A 17,388-nucleotide genomic window follows, 5' to 3' on the forward strand; every position below is an offset into this window, starting at 1 on the left:
TTTAAAACATTTTTTATCCTTTTTATTTATCCTTGGATTTTGTTTTGTCCATATCTCTTGTAAATAGCAAAGAGTTAGATTTTCTTGATTGTAGTTCTCATCCATTTGCCTGATCTGAGAACCAGAAAAAAGGAAACTTGTAAAACTTCACAAAGAGTTTGTTAATGATAAATCACTAAAACTAATGTTGTTTAAATGTCAGGATGTATAGCTAACTGTATGTTATCTTTGTTTTGCTACAAAATTAAAGTTTTAAAGTTTGTTTATACAAAGGGCACCTGGGTGGCTCAGTTGGTTAAGCATCTGCCTTCGGCTCAGGTCATGATCCCGAGGTCTTGGGATCGAGCCCCTCATCAGGCTCCCTGCTCAGCGGGGAGTCTGCTTCTCCCTCTGCCCTCCACCCCCCTCCCCCGGCTCATGCACATTCTCTCTCTCTCTCTCTAAAAAAATAAATAAATAAAATCTTTTTCAAAAAAATAAAGTTTGTTTATATAAGACATTTAAAATTTTATCATAAAGAATTCCACTTTGAAAAACATGTCCCCAAATTCTTTAACAAAATTCTCTCATGAAAGGTGGAGTCTAATTTTCCTCCCCTGGAATATGAGCTCACCTCAGTGACTCACCAAACCATCCCTCTCCTCTGACGGAAGTGATGCTGGGTCACTTCGAGCTTCCACTTGGCTGTTTTCCTGTTAGGATGCTTCTCTTAGAACTCAGCCCCCATGTTGTGAGGAAGTCCAGGCCACGTGGAGAGGCCCACATGAGGGGCAAGGGGGTGCTCCCAGGCCACAGCCAGCACCAACTGCCAACCCAGCTTTGGAGTCTTCAAACTGAGGCCCGAACATCAGGAGAAAAGACGGGCCACCTCCGCTGTATCCTGTCCCAATGCCTGCTTCATAGAAGTTACGAGCAAAATAAATGGTTGTTTCCCGCCACTAAGTTTTGGAGTAATCTATTATGCAGCCGTAGTAATTGGTATATTTATTAATAAAGAGAGTTTTAGAGGTGTTCCTCAATACCACCCAACTGGGGTGGAAAAGAGAAGGCAACCTGGCTCAGAAATTTTCTTGTTTTTCTAATAAGTCACTCATCCACTTTCCTCAATGAGATATGTTTAGAACTGTTTATACCATCTTCTTTTGGGTTTTCTCTTTCTGTTTCTGAATAGAAATATATATTTTTTAAATCTTTTTTTTCCTTAAAAAAATCTTTCACTTGCTTTGAGTTAATGGAATTTTCTTCATCTCATTCTAGATTCTTTTTTTTTTTAATTTGACAGACAGCGAGAGCGGGAACACAAGCAGGGGGAGTGGGAGAGGGAGAAGCAGGTTTCCCGTGGAGCAGGGAGCCTCATGTGGACCTCGATCCCAGGACCCTGGGACCATGACCTGAGCCGAAGGCAGATGCTTAACGACTGAGCCACCCAGGCGCCCCTCTTCATTTCATTCTTTTCCTTCTGGGAATTAGAAATATATAGAATTTATACGTCATCTCTTCTTCTAGGATTATGATTACATTTTTTAACCCACATTTTCTATCAGTATCTATATCCTCCCCTGAACAAGATGAAGAATTGAGCTTTCACTTCCTTCCTCCCTCTCTTCCCCACCATCTTTCATGTCAACTGATCTGAGCTTGAGTTTCAGACTGTCTTAAAAAAAAAATAGCCAGCAATTATTTATATTTAATTACGGGTGCCTGGGTGCCTCAGTCTGTTAAGAGTCTGCCTTCGGCTCAGGTCATGATCCCTGGGTCGTGGCATCAAGTCCCACATTGGGCTCCCTGCTCAGTGGGGAGTCTGCTTCTCCCCCTTCCTCTACCCCTCCCCACCCCTCTTAATAAATAAATAAATAAATAAAATCTTTTTTAAAAATTAAAAAAAATATTTATATTTAATTATAAGCACCCCCTCTACCTCTGATTCTTTGCTTGACACTGGTTTTAGTATAGCATATCTTTCTCATGGATTCATTTTCTGACTTGCTGGAATTCATCTTTTAGCAAATGTTCAGGACTGTCTGGGAGTAACTTTATGAATCTTTGGATGACTTAAAGATGTCTTTATTTTGTGTCTTCCATTTGGGTGTTACTCAGACTTGGTATAGAGTTCTGGGTTTAAAAACAAATTTTTCCAGAACGATCTATGCGGTGTTCCATTGCGTCATAGTGACCAGTGTACCCAGTGAGACACAAGGCTAACACAATGGTCACTCCAGTGTGGGGACTCCGGTAATCCCTCTCCCCCGGCTCTGTTTTGAAGGATTTTCTCTTTATTTTCGGTATTCTGAATTTCATGAGATGGGCTCTTTCTTCACTCTTCTTAGCAACCTAAGGACCATGTCTTTTCTTCCGCTCTATAAATTCTTCTCATTGAAACCCCCCCATTCCCCTCTTGCTCCCCTTCCTGTGTCTTAACTGTGCCAACACCCCACTCTAGTCCCACCGGATAGGACCCCTTCACCTGCCTGTCTCGCCCTCCTCCCCTCCATTGTGACCAGGCAGGTGGCTTCCTCCTGGCCCAGGTCCAGGCCTTTCTTCCTGCTCTGGACTCATTGCTCCCCGCCACCCACCCAGGGGCCCGTCCATGAGCATTCAACCACGCACTCCTCTCCCCACTTAAGGAAATCAGGTGCCTCTCTCTCGACTCCACACCCTCTCCACCCACCTCCGTATTTCTCAACTCTTTATTCACAGCTGAGTCTCTTGACAGAGTTGTCTCCATGCACCAACTCTACTTCCTCACCTTCATCAGTTTGCCCACGTAGTCCAGTGTACTCCCCACAGCACAGGTGTGTTCCTGAAACTGCTCTGGGCAGGTGCCTTCCAGCCAGACTCTGCAGTTAGCCCTTGGCCCTCACCTGCTTTCCCTTCCCAGCAGCATCTCCACCCTCTCGTGTTGGAACACTTTCTTCTTTCAGCTTCAATCTGCTGCTTCTCCATCTCCTTTATCGGCTCCTCCTCTGACGGAAGTGATGCTGTATCCCTTTGAGCTTCCACTTGGCTGGTTCAGGCAGAGCCACCCCATCTTCTCTCTCTGTGCTCTTGTCCTGGGGGACCTCATCCTCTCCTCTGGCATTAAATACCATCGATTTGCTGTTTTGTTGCAGATCTGTGCCTCCAGCCTGCTGCCAAGTCTGAGCTCCATCCTCTAACATCTCACCTGTCCATGGATCTCAGAGTTGGCCGGTCTAAGACTGGACCTTGTTTTCCCTCTGAATGCCCCACCCGACCTGCTCCTTCTCTCCACTTATTCAAGCCCAAGTCCCAGGAGTCAATCCCTACATCTCCTTTTCTCTTGCTTCTCCATGTCTGTTCTCTTAGCTTAATCTATTGACCGTATTACCCTTCATTATGACTCAACATGAATGTATCAGGCTCTCCTCATGCCCAGGGCCACTACCCTAGTCCAAACCACTGACTCTCACCCGGACCACAACATCCCCCCAGCTGGGCTCCTTGCTTCCGGTCCTGCTTCCTTACAATGCATCTTCCATCCAGCGGCTACAGACATCCTCCCCCAAACACAATCCAGCTCACAGCTTCCCCTTACACCTAAAATAAATCCTACAAGTTCCTGCCTGGTCCAGCTCTTCTCCATCCCTCTAATGGCATGTGATGTCATTCTGCAGCCCCACCCCCACCCTTTCATTCATTCAGGGACCCTGGCTTCTTTACCTCCAGCCTTTCACACCAGCACAGGTACTTACGCATCACTCCATTTGCAGGGAATTTGCCCGGTGAGGAGGAGATGGACAATGGAGCAAGGTGCCCAAGGATGCAGCAAATTGGATGCATCCTCCAGTGACATGATGAGGGGTATTTAGCTTTCTGACTAGGACGAAAAGGGGCACGAGAGATCTATGCTCTAAAAGTCCTTGGAATGCACAAGGTAGATGAAAAGTGAAGATCCACCACATGTGAAGATCCTCAACTTGGGAGGAAAAACACAAAGAATCCAATAGAAAAATGAGCCAGGGATTTAACAGGCTTTTCACAGGAAGAGAAATTCAAAGAGCCAATAAGCATGTGAAGAAACTGAGGTAACCTTCTTTCCTCTAAGCTCATGAGGTAGGGACAAATAAAAGAGTGGCTGGTGAGAATGTATGAAACCAGATTCTCTTGCACATTGTTGGTAGAAACATGAATTGCAGCAATGCTCCGGGGAAATAATCTGGCAATGTCTATTAAAATTAACTTACATGTCCCTTTTGACGCAGAAATGACACTATTAAGAATCTATCTTATAGGTATAAAATTACCAGCCTGGAAGTATATTTACCCCAAGATGGCATTTTAGCAACTGTTTGCAATATCAGAAATCAAAGGGCAGATTAGAATAAAGGTTGTAACAAAATGGAAAATTGTTCACAATGTCACGTTAAGTAAAATAGGAAGATAAAAAATTCTATCAACATGACTACGAATCTGCCAACATGGACTGAGCATATGGACAAGAATGTGTAGAAATATTGATTTAGATCGCTGACGGGATTGTGGGAGATTTTGCCTTGAATGTTTGTTGCTATCAGAATATTGTTTTGCCAATAATGTAACTTTTTAAAAACACGTGTGGTGAGTCGTGGAAGTGGTGGTGGTTTACAGGGTAAAGGTTAATTTCCCTTGACGGCCATCTTAAGGTTTCGAGCTATTCTTTGGGAAGCCGTGAGTGGTGGATGGGTTTGGGGCTTGGGAGTGCTGGAGGTGGGCATGGAGGTGGTGGGGGTGAGGGTGGAGACTAGAGGGAAGTCTTCATGGGAGGGGAAGTCACTGCCACTCTATATAGATCAGGCTTGGTGAGGATCAGATCTGGGGCAGCGGAGAAGGAAGGCAGGAGGCAGATTCGGAAAGCCATTTGGAAGAAACCACCCAACTGGGTAAGTGAGGAGGAGGAGGAGCGGAGGTGACTCTACCCGCCTTACCCGGGCAGGGAAAGCCTTGCAGCCAGCGGAAGTTTTTTTTTGTTTTTTTTAAAGATTTATTTATTTATTTGAGAGAGCGAGAGCACATGAGAGGGGGGAGGGTTAGAGGGAGAAGCAGGCTCCCTGCCGAGCAGGGAGCCCGATGCGGGACTCGATGCCGGGACTCCAGGATCATGACCTGAGCCGAAGGCAGTTGCTTAACCAACTGAGCCACCCAGGCGCCCCACCAGCGGAAGTTTTTAAAGACCTAAGGTGGGAGGGGAGGAAACGTAAGAGCTCAATTTCAGACATGCTGAATTCGGAATTTGAGAGTTTTCTGAACTCAATTTGGAACAGGGAAATGTTTGCTTTGAATGACAAAGTTAATATATATATATATATTAAAAATATCTATTTAAATATATATTTATATACTTTTTAATATTTATATACAAGTATATATATTTATATACTTTAAGTTTATATATATACTTATATATATATAATTTATATATATACATATATATATATAGTACATATATATTCAAGAAGCCAGAGATGGAACATTCTTCAGTGATTTGACTGACCTGTAGAAAGACTGAACTTTCCCTTCAATAAGACAAAGCTACTTTCAGCAGAGGGATTTCCGAAAATAGCACTTCCTCACTTTCTGATATGGCTTTATCTTAGTATTTTTGTCTAATACTGAACCCAGATTCTTCTTTTTTAAGTCTTTGTGATCGTACAAGGATATTTTCCCCTCCTTAACGCTTTTCTTTTCTTCAAGAAAGAATTCCCGTGCTGGTTTTGCCCATTGTGTATTTGTAAACAGTGGACACCAATGACCCAAACTACCCCTTGGAGCTTTCGTCTTTGCTATGGACCAATTCCTCCATTCTTTTAATAACTTTGGTTCCTCTTTACACTCTGGCAGCCTTTTCCCTACATACTGTGGTAGAAAGCAGCCCTAGCCAAGCACGGTTTTCTGGGTGTGGCCCTACTGCCCTTCCCTCATCTGGGCAGCCATGGTTCTTGCTGGCTCTTTCAGGTTCTCTGGCACTAGCTAGTCTGTGACCTTCTCCCGCAGGGACCTCTCCAATCCCGACCACCCATTGTGGCTACTTTCAGAACCCTCTGCCGCAGGTCATAGATTTACACTTTCCAAATCAGATGTGAGTGTTAGAACATCCCAGCTTGCCTACTCGGGTGGCTACGGCCATTTTTAAAAAAGGAAGACAGCAAGTGTCATCGAGGATGTAGTGAAATTGGAACACTGACACATCCCTGGTGGGAATGTATGATGGTGCAGCTGCTGTGAAAAACAGAATGATGGTTCCTCAAAAAATTAAAAATAGAATTACCACATGATCCAGCAATTCTACTTCCGGGGATAGCATCAAAAGAACTGGAAGCAGGGTCTCAGATATTTCTACACCCGTATTCACAGCAACATTATTCACAATAGCCAACAGGTGGAAGCAAGCCACATATCCATTGATGGATAAATGGGTATACAGAATGTGGTCTAGCCATACAATGGAATATTACTCAGCCTTAAAAAGGAAGGAAAGTCTGACACATGTTATAACCTGGATGAACCTTGAGGCCATCATGCTAAGTGAAATAAGACAGTTGCACAAAGACAAATGACGTATGGTTCCACCTATACGAGGGACCTAGAGTAGCCAAATTCAGAGAGACAGAAAGAAGAACGGTGGTGGGTAGGGGTGGAAAGCTGTTGTTTAATGGGTATAGAGTTTCCGTTTTACAAGATGAAAAGACTTCTGGAGATTGGTTGCCTAGTGATGTGAATATGCTTAACACTACTGAATCACACACTTAAAAAGGGCAAAAATGGTAAATTTTGTCATGTGCATTTTACCACCATCAAAAATTTTTTTGAAAAATTAAAAAAAGGAGAGAGGGAGTGGAGTCAGGATCTAAATCCACGTCATCCGATGACAATGCCTATTCTTAACACTAGGCTACGCTAGCCCTACGGGTAAGAGGACCCGTGCACCTCAGAAGGCAGATTATCTGTCACCGGCTCTTGCCAGGGCATGTGCTTGGAGATATCATTCCCCAACCTAAGAGGCTTATTGGTCGAGGCCTTATATGTACATTCAGAGCACCTTCCCCTGTACCACCCCTGCCCAGAGATGTTCTAGTAAACCATTTCTGTAACTCCATTTATCCTCAGGAGCAGAGCCCCACCAGCAAGCCATTCTCAATCAGTTTAACATAAGTAGCACATCCTCTAACATTAAAGCTGGAGTTTGGGGGCGCCTGGGTGGCTCAGTCAGTTAAGCGTCCAACTCTTGATTTTGGCTCAGGTCATGATCTCAGGGTCGTGAGATGGAGCCCCGTGGTTGGTTCTGTGCTCAGCGAGGAGTCTGTTTGGGATTCTCTCTCTCCCTCTGCCCCTCCCCCCCGCTTGCAAGTGCTCGCTCTCTCTCAAAAAATAAAAATAAATAAAAAATTTGGAGCCTTGTGAGTAGCTAACACACAGCCCCAATACTCACCTTACAAAATGCACTCATCTTTATTATTTGTGTGCTCATTTGGCTTCCTCATGCCAGTATAAGTCCCTCCAAGATATTCATATGTATCCAAGGGACCCTGAGTCTAGGCTTGTGTTCATGAAAGCTTTTCTGCATGGGCCAAGAATATTCTGTTCATTCTTTTACCTTTTGCATTCTTTGAAGATGAGACCTTGTCTTGTGCGTCCCATAATACTACCATATTTATACACATAATAAGCATTTAAAAAAGAACAACTTATAGAGATTTTCAAACTCGACAAAAGTAGAGAAAATAGTATAATGAACACTCATGTACTCCTCACTGTGTCAACATTTTACCATTCTTGATCCCTAAAATTTAATAAATATGTCATGAGATGATAGCATTGAATGAATGAATTAAATTGAGAATTTAAATGGAAGAACTTCTTGGTAGGTACATTCAGTTTTGTTTGTTTGTTTGTTTGTTTTTAGCAAGTTCCAGTGTGGGGCCCAAACTCACAACCCTGAGATCAAGACCTGAGCTGAGATCAAGATTTGGACGCTTAACCAACTGAGCCTAACATTCAGCTTCTTAATAGGTGACAGTGTGGAATACACTATTTCCACATAGGTAGGCCAGATTCTACCTGTCTGAGATCATTTATATCTAATTCTGCCAAATGATAATCTGGAGATGGGCTAAGTTACCTCTTTGTATATTTTCCCATTGTGTAAGTCCAGAATGCTGCAGGCTCTTTGTTTACAAGCAATAGAAACTGAGTCTGGTTGATTTAAAGCAAACAATCTACTGAAAAGATTTGGAGGAGCTCATAGAACCAAGGAAAAACAGGACAGCCTTGTAAAGGACAGCAACCAGGGCAACTCCAGGACCCTGGAGAACAGGAACCTATTGATAAGTCTGTTCAGGGTGCTGCTACTGTCCAGATGAGATGCTCCAACCATTCTCTGATTGTTACTCCTGTCACCACTTGAATTCCTAAGAGACATCGTCCCCCTTTTGAATTCCCAGGAGAGACCATCAATTGCTCACTCTAGTCTGGGTCATGTGTCCATGCGGATGTGCAGTCAATCACTATGACTCTAATTTGGCCAGGCCAGTCTAGTTCCCCAAAGAAGAATCTTGTACTCTTATCAAAAGAATAAATGAGGGATAACAAAGATGAGCAGAGTTCACCCAAAGACCCACTAGCAAAAAAAAAAAAAAAAAAAAAAGACCCACTAGCACTTTTCCTTGGCAGCACCTTCCAGCTTGGTGTCTTATGAACTTAATTTGTCTTATGTGGCTTCAGACATGGGTTTGATTTTAAAAATGTTAAGTAGTTTTTAACTAATCCCTAAGATACTATCACCTTCTGGTATATTGCCTCCCTGTCCTGTCTGACCTTTTGAGAATAGATCGCGTCCAGAAGAGTAAAAAATCCATACCATCCATTTTTATCCCAATCTCCCCAATTTTATTTCACTTTATGTCATCAATAAATGCTTTGGAGTCTCCATACAAGTAATTTTCTTTTGGCAAATCGAGTTATACTTCCCTATTAATTTATTTCTAATCTCAAAGTTGTCATCCTTATGTTCGACTCTTCTTTCACAAGTGGTGGTCATGACAGTGAGATTCTCCTATATGCTAAGTGGATGCTCTGTTCAAAGACTACTTCATGGGAGGTCCTGATATGAATACTTAGTGAGGAAAAGTTCTGTAAAGTGAAGCATTCTTCTAATTTTTTTTTCAAAAGGATTTATTTGCATTTCATGCATTTTTTAAAAAGAATACATAAATAGATATTTTAGGGAAAGGAGATGGAAGAAACTGAATCAGTAGAGTAACTATAAAATTTTTCCATTTCCTTCTTCTACATCATTTCCACCTTTTATTTTAGTCCTTCAGGTTTTAGAACTTAGCTGGTCTTTGAGTCAAACACTTGTGGACTGGGTTGAATACACACCTTCAATTATGATAAGTATGTGTTTACCCCATCAATTAAAATTGGGATTGTCCCACAGAAGATTCCAGGTGGCTGGTAGAATCTGTTCTTCAGAATTCCTTCCTTTTGTTCCTTTTTCCTTTTTATCCCTTTTCTCTTTGCTTATAGTTTGACTTTCAAAGTTTTTTCAAGTCTTCTGGTTACAGACATTCTTAGGAAACATTTGCTGTATTTTCCTGGCTTTGGGCAAGGCACCCAAACTCACTCTGATCTTTCATGACACCCACTAGGCTCACTATTTTCAGGATGGTCTAGATTTCACTCATCGTTCAAAGGGGAATACACAGAAATGCACAGCATTGAAGCGTCATTTCCACGATGGGTAAGTATACCATGCCATTGGAGAGAAAGATGGATTTTTTCAGAGTTCTTTTTTCACCTGAGAATCTCTAGACAAATGGATAATTTTCATCAATAAATTATTTTCTGTACAACATTTTCCATGAGCTAGCTTCTCCCATTATGCCACCCACTCCTTGGCTAATAGAACCCTGTTCCTTGGCTAATGAATGCATTCAGGAACACAGGCCTGGGCCACTCTAGACCAGTGCTGTCTTAGAGAAATAGACTATGAGCCACATATGTAATTTAAAATTTTCTGATAGCTATATTTAAAAAGTAAAAAGAAACAATTGAAATTAATGAATTTTAACTTACACAAATATATAAAAAAATATTTCAACGTGAAATCAATATAATAATTATTACAGAGTTGGTTTATAGTCTCCCCCACCCTCCGCAGTCTTTTTGAGATATAACTGACATTTAACATTCTATAAGTTTAAGGTGTACAATATAGTGATTTGATATATGTGTGTATATATATATATATGCATTGTGAAATTTCAGGGTTTTTTGTACAAAGTATTCAAAATCTGGTATGCATTTTATACTTAGAACACATCTCCATTTGGACACTAAATTTTTATTGGAAATAATTGATCTGTATTTAAATTTCATAAAATTGATATTTAAAAATAGATTCACATACCAACATTTAAAAAATGTTTCCAATCACTGAATCATGTATTGGTTCAAAATTTTAAATATAAATTACTTAAAATGAAATAAAATTGAAAATGTAGTTCCTTAGTTGCACTAGTCACATTTCAAATGCTAGTTTTTTTGGACATTACAGCTCTAGACTCTTATTACTCTAAGTATGGTCTATGGACCAGAGGAAGTTGTATGACCTAGGATCTTGTTAGGGATGTAGCTTCAACTCTATTTCAGAAGCTAGTTTCCTAGCATTCAAAGCACATTAAAGCATAAAAAGGATACTTTAGCCCAGTGGTCACTAAACTTTTTCATCATGGGCATATTCTTCTTATTTATTTTTTTACAAAAACTTAAAATGTAAAAATTATTCTTAGCTCATAGGCCTGTAAAAACAGGCTGCAGGCCACATTTGACCCACAGGCCATAGTTTGCTAATCCTTGTCTAGACCAAAACTGATAAAAGAACAAAAGAATCTGTAGTCCTTTCTGGTGACCCAGTTACCTGGTATATTCACATTATAACAAACAAAGGTAATTAAAAAGATAACATGAATTTTATAGGGTAAATTTGCCATTACCTATCCAAATGTAAATATGTACCCTTTGACCCACACATACCACTTCTAGACATCTATTCTACAGAAAAAATACAATTACACACAAACACACACAGGCACACACAACATAGCAATTATATATGTTCAAAGATACTCATTGCAGCAGTGTTTGTAGAAGCAAAATATCAGAAATATTATAAATGTCCATCAATAAATGTTCTAATAAGTTATGATATCTTCATTACCGCAAAACACTGTGTAGTTATCAAAAGAAATGAAGTAGATCTGTATACAGGGACGTGAAATTATGTCCAGGACATATTGCTAATTGAAAACAAAGTTACAGAATGGTATATTCTCATTTTAAAAATTGAGAACACACATGTGCAAACATGCACTCACATAACCCAGATTAGTTCAGTGATTACCCCTGTGGAGTAAGAGCTGGGATAAATGGGCAGAAAGTAGAGGGAACTTTCGCTTTTTGCTTCATACATTTCTGTATTATATTCATATTTCAATAGGTGTGCATCATTTCTATAATAAAAGTAATTTAAAAGGCGATTTCGATTTGTGGGCATATGACCACTATCTTACTTTATACTCTTTTCTGTTCTCCCTATTTGTAGTAAGCATATTGAGCTTATACCTAAAAAATTAATCATGTCAGTCATTTACCATTTCTGATAATGAGGGTCAGAGTCCTAGCTGAGATGAGCCCAACATTCTGCAGTTCTTTTCTACATGAAGCATTTCCTGATTCAAAATATTATGGAGGTGGGCTGCCCAACAGAAATAGAAATAGAAAAACAACTAGGAATCTGGGAAACCAAAAATTTAAACTTTCACTTAAAATCCAGGAGGGGCTACACTCAAAAAGGGTAAACTGGAAATAGACACCCTTCTCAAAAAACTGAATACAACCTTAGACATCTTTCAATCCCAAACTAGATTAAGGTAATTAGCTTTTCTCTACTTGCCTGCCAGGAGGCAAAATTAAATCCTCTTTGAAGGATGATAACTTTCACCAGACTGTCAAACTATTTACATAATTTGTCATACATAGTAATTGTATTCAAGCTAATATTACCAGGATGTCTATTAGTTATAACCAAAACCAAAAGAAAATAGAAAGCATGTAGAAAAATAGACAATAATAAATAAAATTTAAAAATGAAAGAAAAAGAAAATAGTAGATAGGAAGTAGTATAAGCAGGTCCTCAAGTGATCCATAATATTGTGATTATCAGAAATGGACTTTAAAATAATTGATTGAAGTCCTAGCTAGAAAAATAAGGCAAGAATAGGCTATTAAAGTTACAACTTTAGAAATTAAAGGTATAACTAATAGAAAAACCCCCACAAAACTCTTATTATTTATAGACAATATGATGGTATATGTAGGAAATTCAAAAGACTCTATAAGCAAACTATTACAATTCACATGTGAATTTAAAGGAAGTTATTACATCAAGTTCAATATAAAACATTTTTGCATGTGTGTATCAGCAACAAATAAGAAGTCACATGTAATAGCATAAAAACATCAAACTGCCTACAAATAAATCTAAGGAGAGATTCCAAGTGCTATAATTTTACCCCAACAACTCAAAACATTATTGAGAAAAATTTTAAAAGATCTAAGGATATGAAAAGACATGAGATGCTCATGGATTAGAAAACTCAACATAGGGGCACCTGGGTGGTGCAGTTGGTTAAGTGGCCCATTCTTGGTTTTGGCTCAGGTCATGAAAGAGTCGTGAGATTGAGCACAGAGTCAGCTTGAGTCTCTCTCTCCCTCTCTATCTGCCTCTTCCCCACCATGGGCGCGGGCGCTCTATCTCTCCCTCTCTCTCTCTCTCTCAAATAAATAAATAAATCTGAAAAAAGCAAACTCAACATAATAAATATTTAATTCTACCCTATAGTAATCTATAAATTCAGTGTCATGCCAGTTAAAATCCCAGATTTGTGTGTATGTATTTACTAAAATTGGTAGGCTTATTCTAAAATTATGTGGAAATGTAAAGGGCCAAGAATAGTCAAGGTAATTTTGAGAAAGAATAAAGCCAAGGACTTATATTATTAAATATCAAAACCTATTTAAAGCTGTAGTAATTAAGACAGTATGGTATTGGCACAAGGACAAATGAACCAGTGGAAAATTATGTAGAATCCAGAAACAGCCACACATACCAACAACTGATTTATGACAAAGGCTATGGAGTAGTGCAGTGGGGAAAGAGGGATTATTTTTTCTTTAAAAAAAAAGATTTTATTTATCTATTTGAGAGAGCGAGAGCGAGCAAGCAAGAGCAAAAGTGGCGGGAAGGGGCAGACGGAGAGGGAGAAGCAGACTCCCCTCTGAGTGAGAGCCCGATGCGGGGCTCCATCCCAGGACCCTGGGATCATGACCTGTGCTGAAGGCAGATGCTTAACTGACTGAGCTACCCAGACACCCAAGGAAGAATTATCCTTCTAACAAATGATGTTAGCCAATCAGATATTTATACAGAAAAAAATACATTTTTCCTTCTATTTCACCAACATGAAAATCAAATTCAGATGGATTGGATATCTAAATGCAAATGTAAAACAATCAAGTTTTTAAAGGAAACAAGAAGAGGATATCTTTATGACCTCAAAGTAGGCATGGGCATAAAAAGTAGTAACCATAAGAAAAAATAATTGAGAAAGTTGAGTATATTAAAATTTGAAACAAAGTATTAGGAGAATGATAACACACAAAAGTGGGGAAAGATATATCCATAAATATAGCAGAGAGACTCATACACAGACTATGTGAAGATCTCCAAACCCAATAAGAAAAACTCAGACAACTTAATGGAAAAGTGGGCAAAATACTTGAAAAGACAATCATAAAAGATGATATCCAAGTGGTCAATAAACATATGAAAAGATGCCCAACCTCATTCAATATCAATTATGACAACCACTTTGGGAAAATAGTTTGACCATATCTGTTATAGCCAAACATGTGCATGCCTGTGGCCCAGCAATTCTCCTCCTAGCTATATATCCATCAGAAATGCACACAAATGTTCACCTAAAGGTATGTACTAAAATATTTCCTAACAGCACTATTTATAATAGTGCCAAGCTGAAAACTATACCAAATGCCCCTCAACCACTGAGTGGATAAATCAGTGAAATACTACATATAGTGAGAAGAATGAATTATCCATAACCAGACAAACAATATGAACAAATTTCACAAAAATAATATTGCGCAAAAGAAGCCAGACACACAAGAAGACGTATATAGTAGGTAGAGACTAAGATGGCCCTCAGTCATTTTTGCTTCCTGGTATTCATGCCCCTGGTTAGTCACCTCCCCACTCCCAAGTATGGACTGAGCCTCATGACTCATTTCTAGTGAATAAAATATGACAAAAGTGATAAAAATGTCACTTCTGATATTAGGTGGCAAAAGACTGGCTTCCCTCCCGGGTTCTCTCTCTCGTATTTTCTCACTGTGAAGGAAGCTGTTGCCATATTGTGAGTTGCTCAGTGGAGAGGCTCATGTGGCAAGGAGGTCTTAGTCCAACAACTCAGATCCCAACAACTCAGGGATCTGAATTCTGTAACAATCTGCCACTGGACTTTGATCTTTCCCCAGCTGAGCCTCCAGATGAGGCCACAGTCATAGATGACAGTCTGAATTCAGGAGATAACCTTGAGTCAGAGCTACCCAGCTAAGCCACGTGTGGATTCCTGACCCACAGAAACCATGAAATCATAAGTGTTTCTTGTTTTAAGCTGCAAAATTTGTTATGTATGGGCTCAGCAACATGGCTTCCCACTCACCAAGGCCAAACAGGTTAAGGCCGCCACTGAGTTCCCAGTCTGCCAGCAGAGACCAACATGCTATGGCACTGTCCTCCAGGGTGGTCAGCTGGCTACCTGATGGCAGGCTGATTTCATTGAACTACTTTCAACATGGAAGAACCAGTGTTTTGTTCTTACTGGAGTAGGGGCGAATGGGTGGCTCAGTCAGTTAAGCGTCAACTCTTGATTTCAGCTCAGATCATGATCTCAGTGTCATGGGATCAAGCCCTGTGTTGGGCTCCACAGTCAGCGTAGAGTCTGCTTGTCCCTTTCCCTCTGCTCCTCTCCCTGCTTATGCTCTCTCTCTCAAATAAATAAATAAAAATAAATAAATAAAATCTTACTGGAGTAGACATTTTCTCTGGGAATGTGGCTTTTCTTTCCCTGTGCACAATGCTTCCACCAAATCTACCATCTGTGGACTAACAGAATGCCTTATCCACCATCATGGTATTCCACACAGCATTGCTTCTGATCTAGGAACTCACTGACAGCAACATAATTGTTGCAATGGGCCCATGCTCGTGGATTTCACTCGTCTTGCCATGCTTCCCACCATCTTGAAGTAGCTGGTTTGATAAAATGATAGAATGGCCTTCGAGGACTCAATCACAACACCAACTAGGTGGCAAAATCTTGTGGGGTTCTCAAGAAGAGTGTAAGTACTCTGAGTCAGCATCCTATATATGGTGCTATTTCCCCCACAGCCAGGATTCACAGGTCCAGGAATCAAGGCAAAGAAATGGGAGTGGTACCACTTAGTATTACCCCTGGTGACCTACTAGCAAAATGTTTGTTTCCTGTTCCCACAAACGTGTGCTCTGGTCCAGAGGTGTTAGTTCCAAAGGGAGGGAAGCTTTCACCAAGACACACAATGATTCCATTGAACTGGATATTAAGACTGCCACCTGGCCACTTTGGACTCCTTGTTCCTTTGAATCAACAGGCAAAGAAAGGAGTTACTGTGTTGGCTGGGGTGATTGATTCTGATCACCAAGGGGAAGTTGGAGTGTACTCCACCAGGGAGGTAAGGAAGAGTATGTCTGGAATAAAGGAGATCCCTTAGGGCATCTCTTAGTATTACCATGCCCTGGGATCAAAAGGTCAATGGAAAACTACAGCCCAATCCAGGCAGGACTACTAATGGCTCAGACCCTTCAGAAATGAAGGTTTGGGTCACCCCACCAGGTAAAGAATCAGGACCAGCTGAGGTGCTTGCTGAAGGCAAAGGTAATATAAAAACAGTAGCAGAAGAAGGTAGTTACCACAGAGCTGATTACAGAAATGATGACTGTCGTTGTCATGAATATTTCCTCCTGATTTCGTTATGAACATGTGTGTGCGTGCGTGTGTGTACGTGTGTGTAGCAAATGTCTTTGTTTTCCTCCCTCTTATTCTCTTTAATGTAACATAAGGTGTATTCACTTTATATTATACTATTTGAGTATTGTTCATTTGAAATCATAGTATTTAAGTTACAGGATATCAAGGAGAAGGGTAAACATCACTCAAGGACTTAACCCCCTTTTCTGGGAAAGGGGCTAATGGGTTTTCAGTTGTATGCAGAATAGTTGTATCATGTTAGGTGGAATTATGATTGTCTTTATTTGAAGATTCACTTGGTTTAAGAGATGCCGTGGGTGCCAGGTTGACAAGGGGTAGAAATAGGGAAAGAGGGAAAACAGAAAACAATGTAAAAGACATGTTGAAAATGTTTAATGTCATATAATTGGGGTCCCAGAGCAAAAGGAAAGAGAGAATGGATTTAAAGCAGGCTATATGCAAGGAAAGCCACACATAGGCACATCATAGTGAAGATGCTAAAATTTAAGATGACGAGAAATCTGAAAAGTATCTAGAGAAAAGAAAAGACATATCATCTTCCAAAGGAGCAATAAAATTGACAGTTTTTGTTTTGTTTTGTTTTAAGGAGGGATTCGGGGCAGAAGGAGAGAGAGAGAATTTTAAGTAGGTTCCGTGCCCAGCACAGAGCCCGGCACAGGGCTTGATCTCACAACCCTGAGATCATGACCTGAGCTGAAATCAGGAGTCAAGACACTTAACCAACTGTCGCACCCAGGCACCCCAACAGCTTATTTATTTATTTATTATTATTTTTTATTATGTTATGTTAATCACCATACATTACATCATTAGTTTTTGATGTAGTGTTCCATGATTCATTGTTTGTGTATAACACCCAGTGCTCCATGCAGAATGTGCCCTTTTTAATACCTATCACCAGGCTAACCCATCCTCCCCCCCCCCTCCAGAACCCTCTGTTTTTCAGAGTCCATAGCCTCTCATGGTTCGTCTCCCCCTCCAATTTCCCCACCTTCATTCTTCCCCTCCTGCTATCTTCTTCTTCTTCTTCTTCTTCTTTTTAAAACATATAATGTATTATTTGCTTCAGAGGGACAGATCTGTGATTCAACAGTCTTGCACAATTCACAGCACTCACCATAGCACATACCCTCCCCAATGTCTATCATCCAGCCACCCCATCCCTCCCACCCCCCACCACTCCAGCAACCCTCAGTTTGTTTCCTGAGATTAAGAATTCCTCATATCA

The 17,388-nt window shown here is 40.4% G+C and overlaps 1 long non-coding RNA gene across 1 annotated transcript in view; it reads left to right on the top strand.

Annotated features, from left to right (window-relative positions):
- Positions 1-4,771: 4,771 nt before the first annotated feature.
- LOC145717569 (uncharacterized) overlaps positions 4,772-17,388 on the top strand; it is a 36,998-nt gene continuing 24,381 nt past the window's right edge. Inside the window, exons 1-3 of the long non-coding RNA XR_014140888.1 lie at positions 4,772-4,877; positions 7,898-8,036; positions 9,642-9,733. This is a non-coding gene — a long non-coding RNA (uncharacterized LOC145717569). The remainder of the gene's footprint in view (positions 4,878-7,897; positions 8,037-9,641; positions 9,734-17,388) is intronic.

Source organism: Leptonychotes weddellii, chromosome 16, assembly GCF_054177405.1.
Source record: "Leptonychotes weddellii isolate Sample4059 chromosome 16, ASM5417740v2, whole genome shotgun sequence".
Taxonomy (NCBI): Eukaryota; Metazoa; Chordata; class Mammalia; order Carnivora; family Phocidae; genus Leptonychotes; species Leptonychotes weddellii.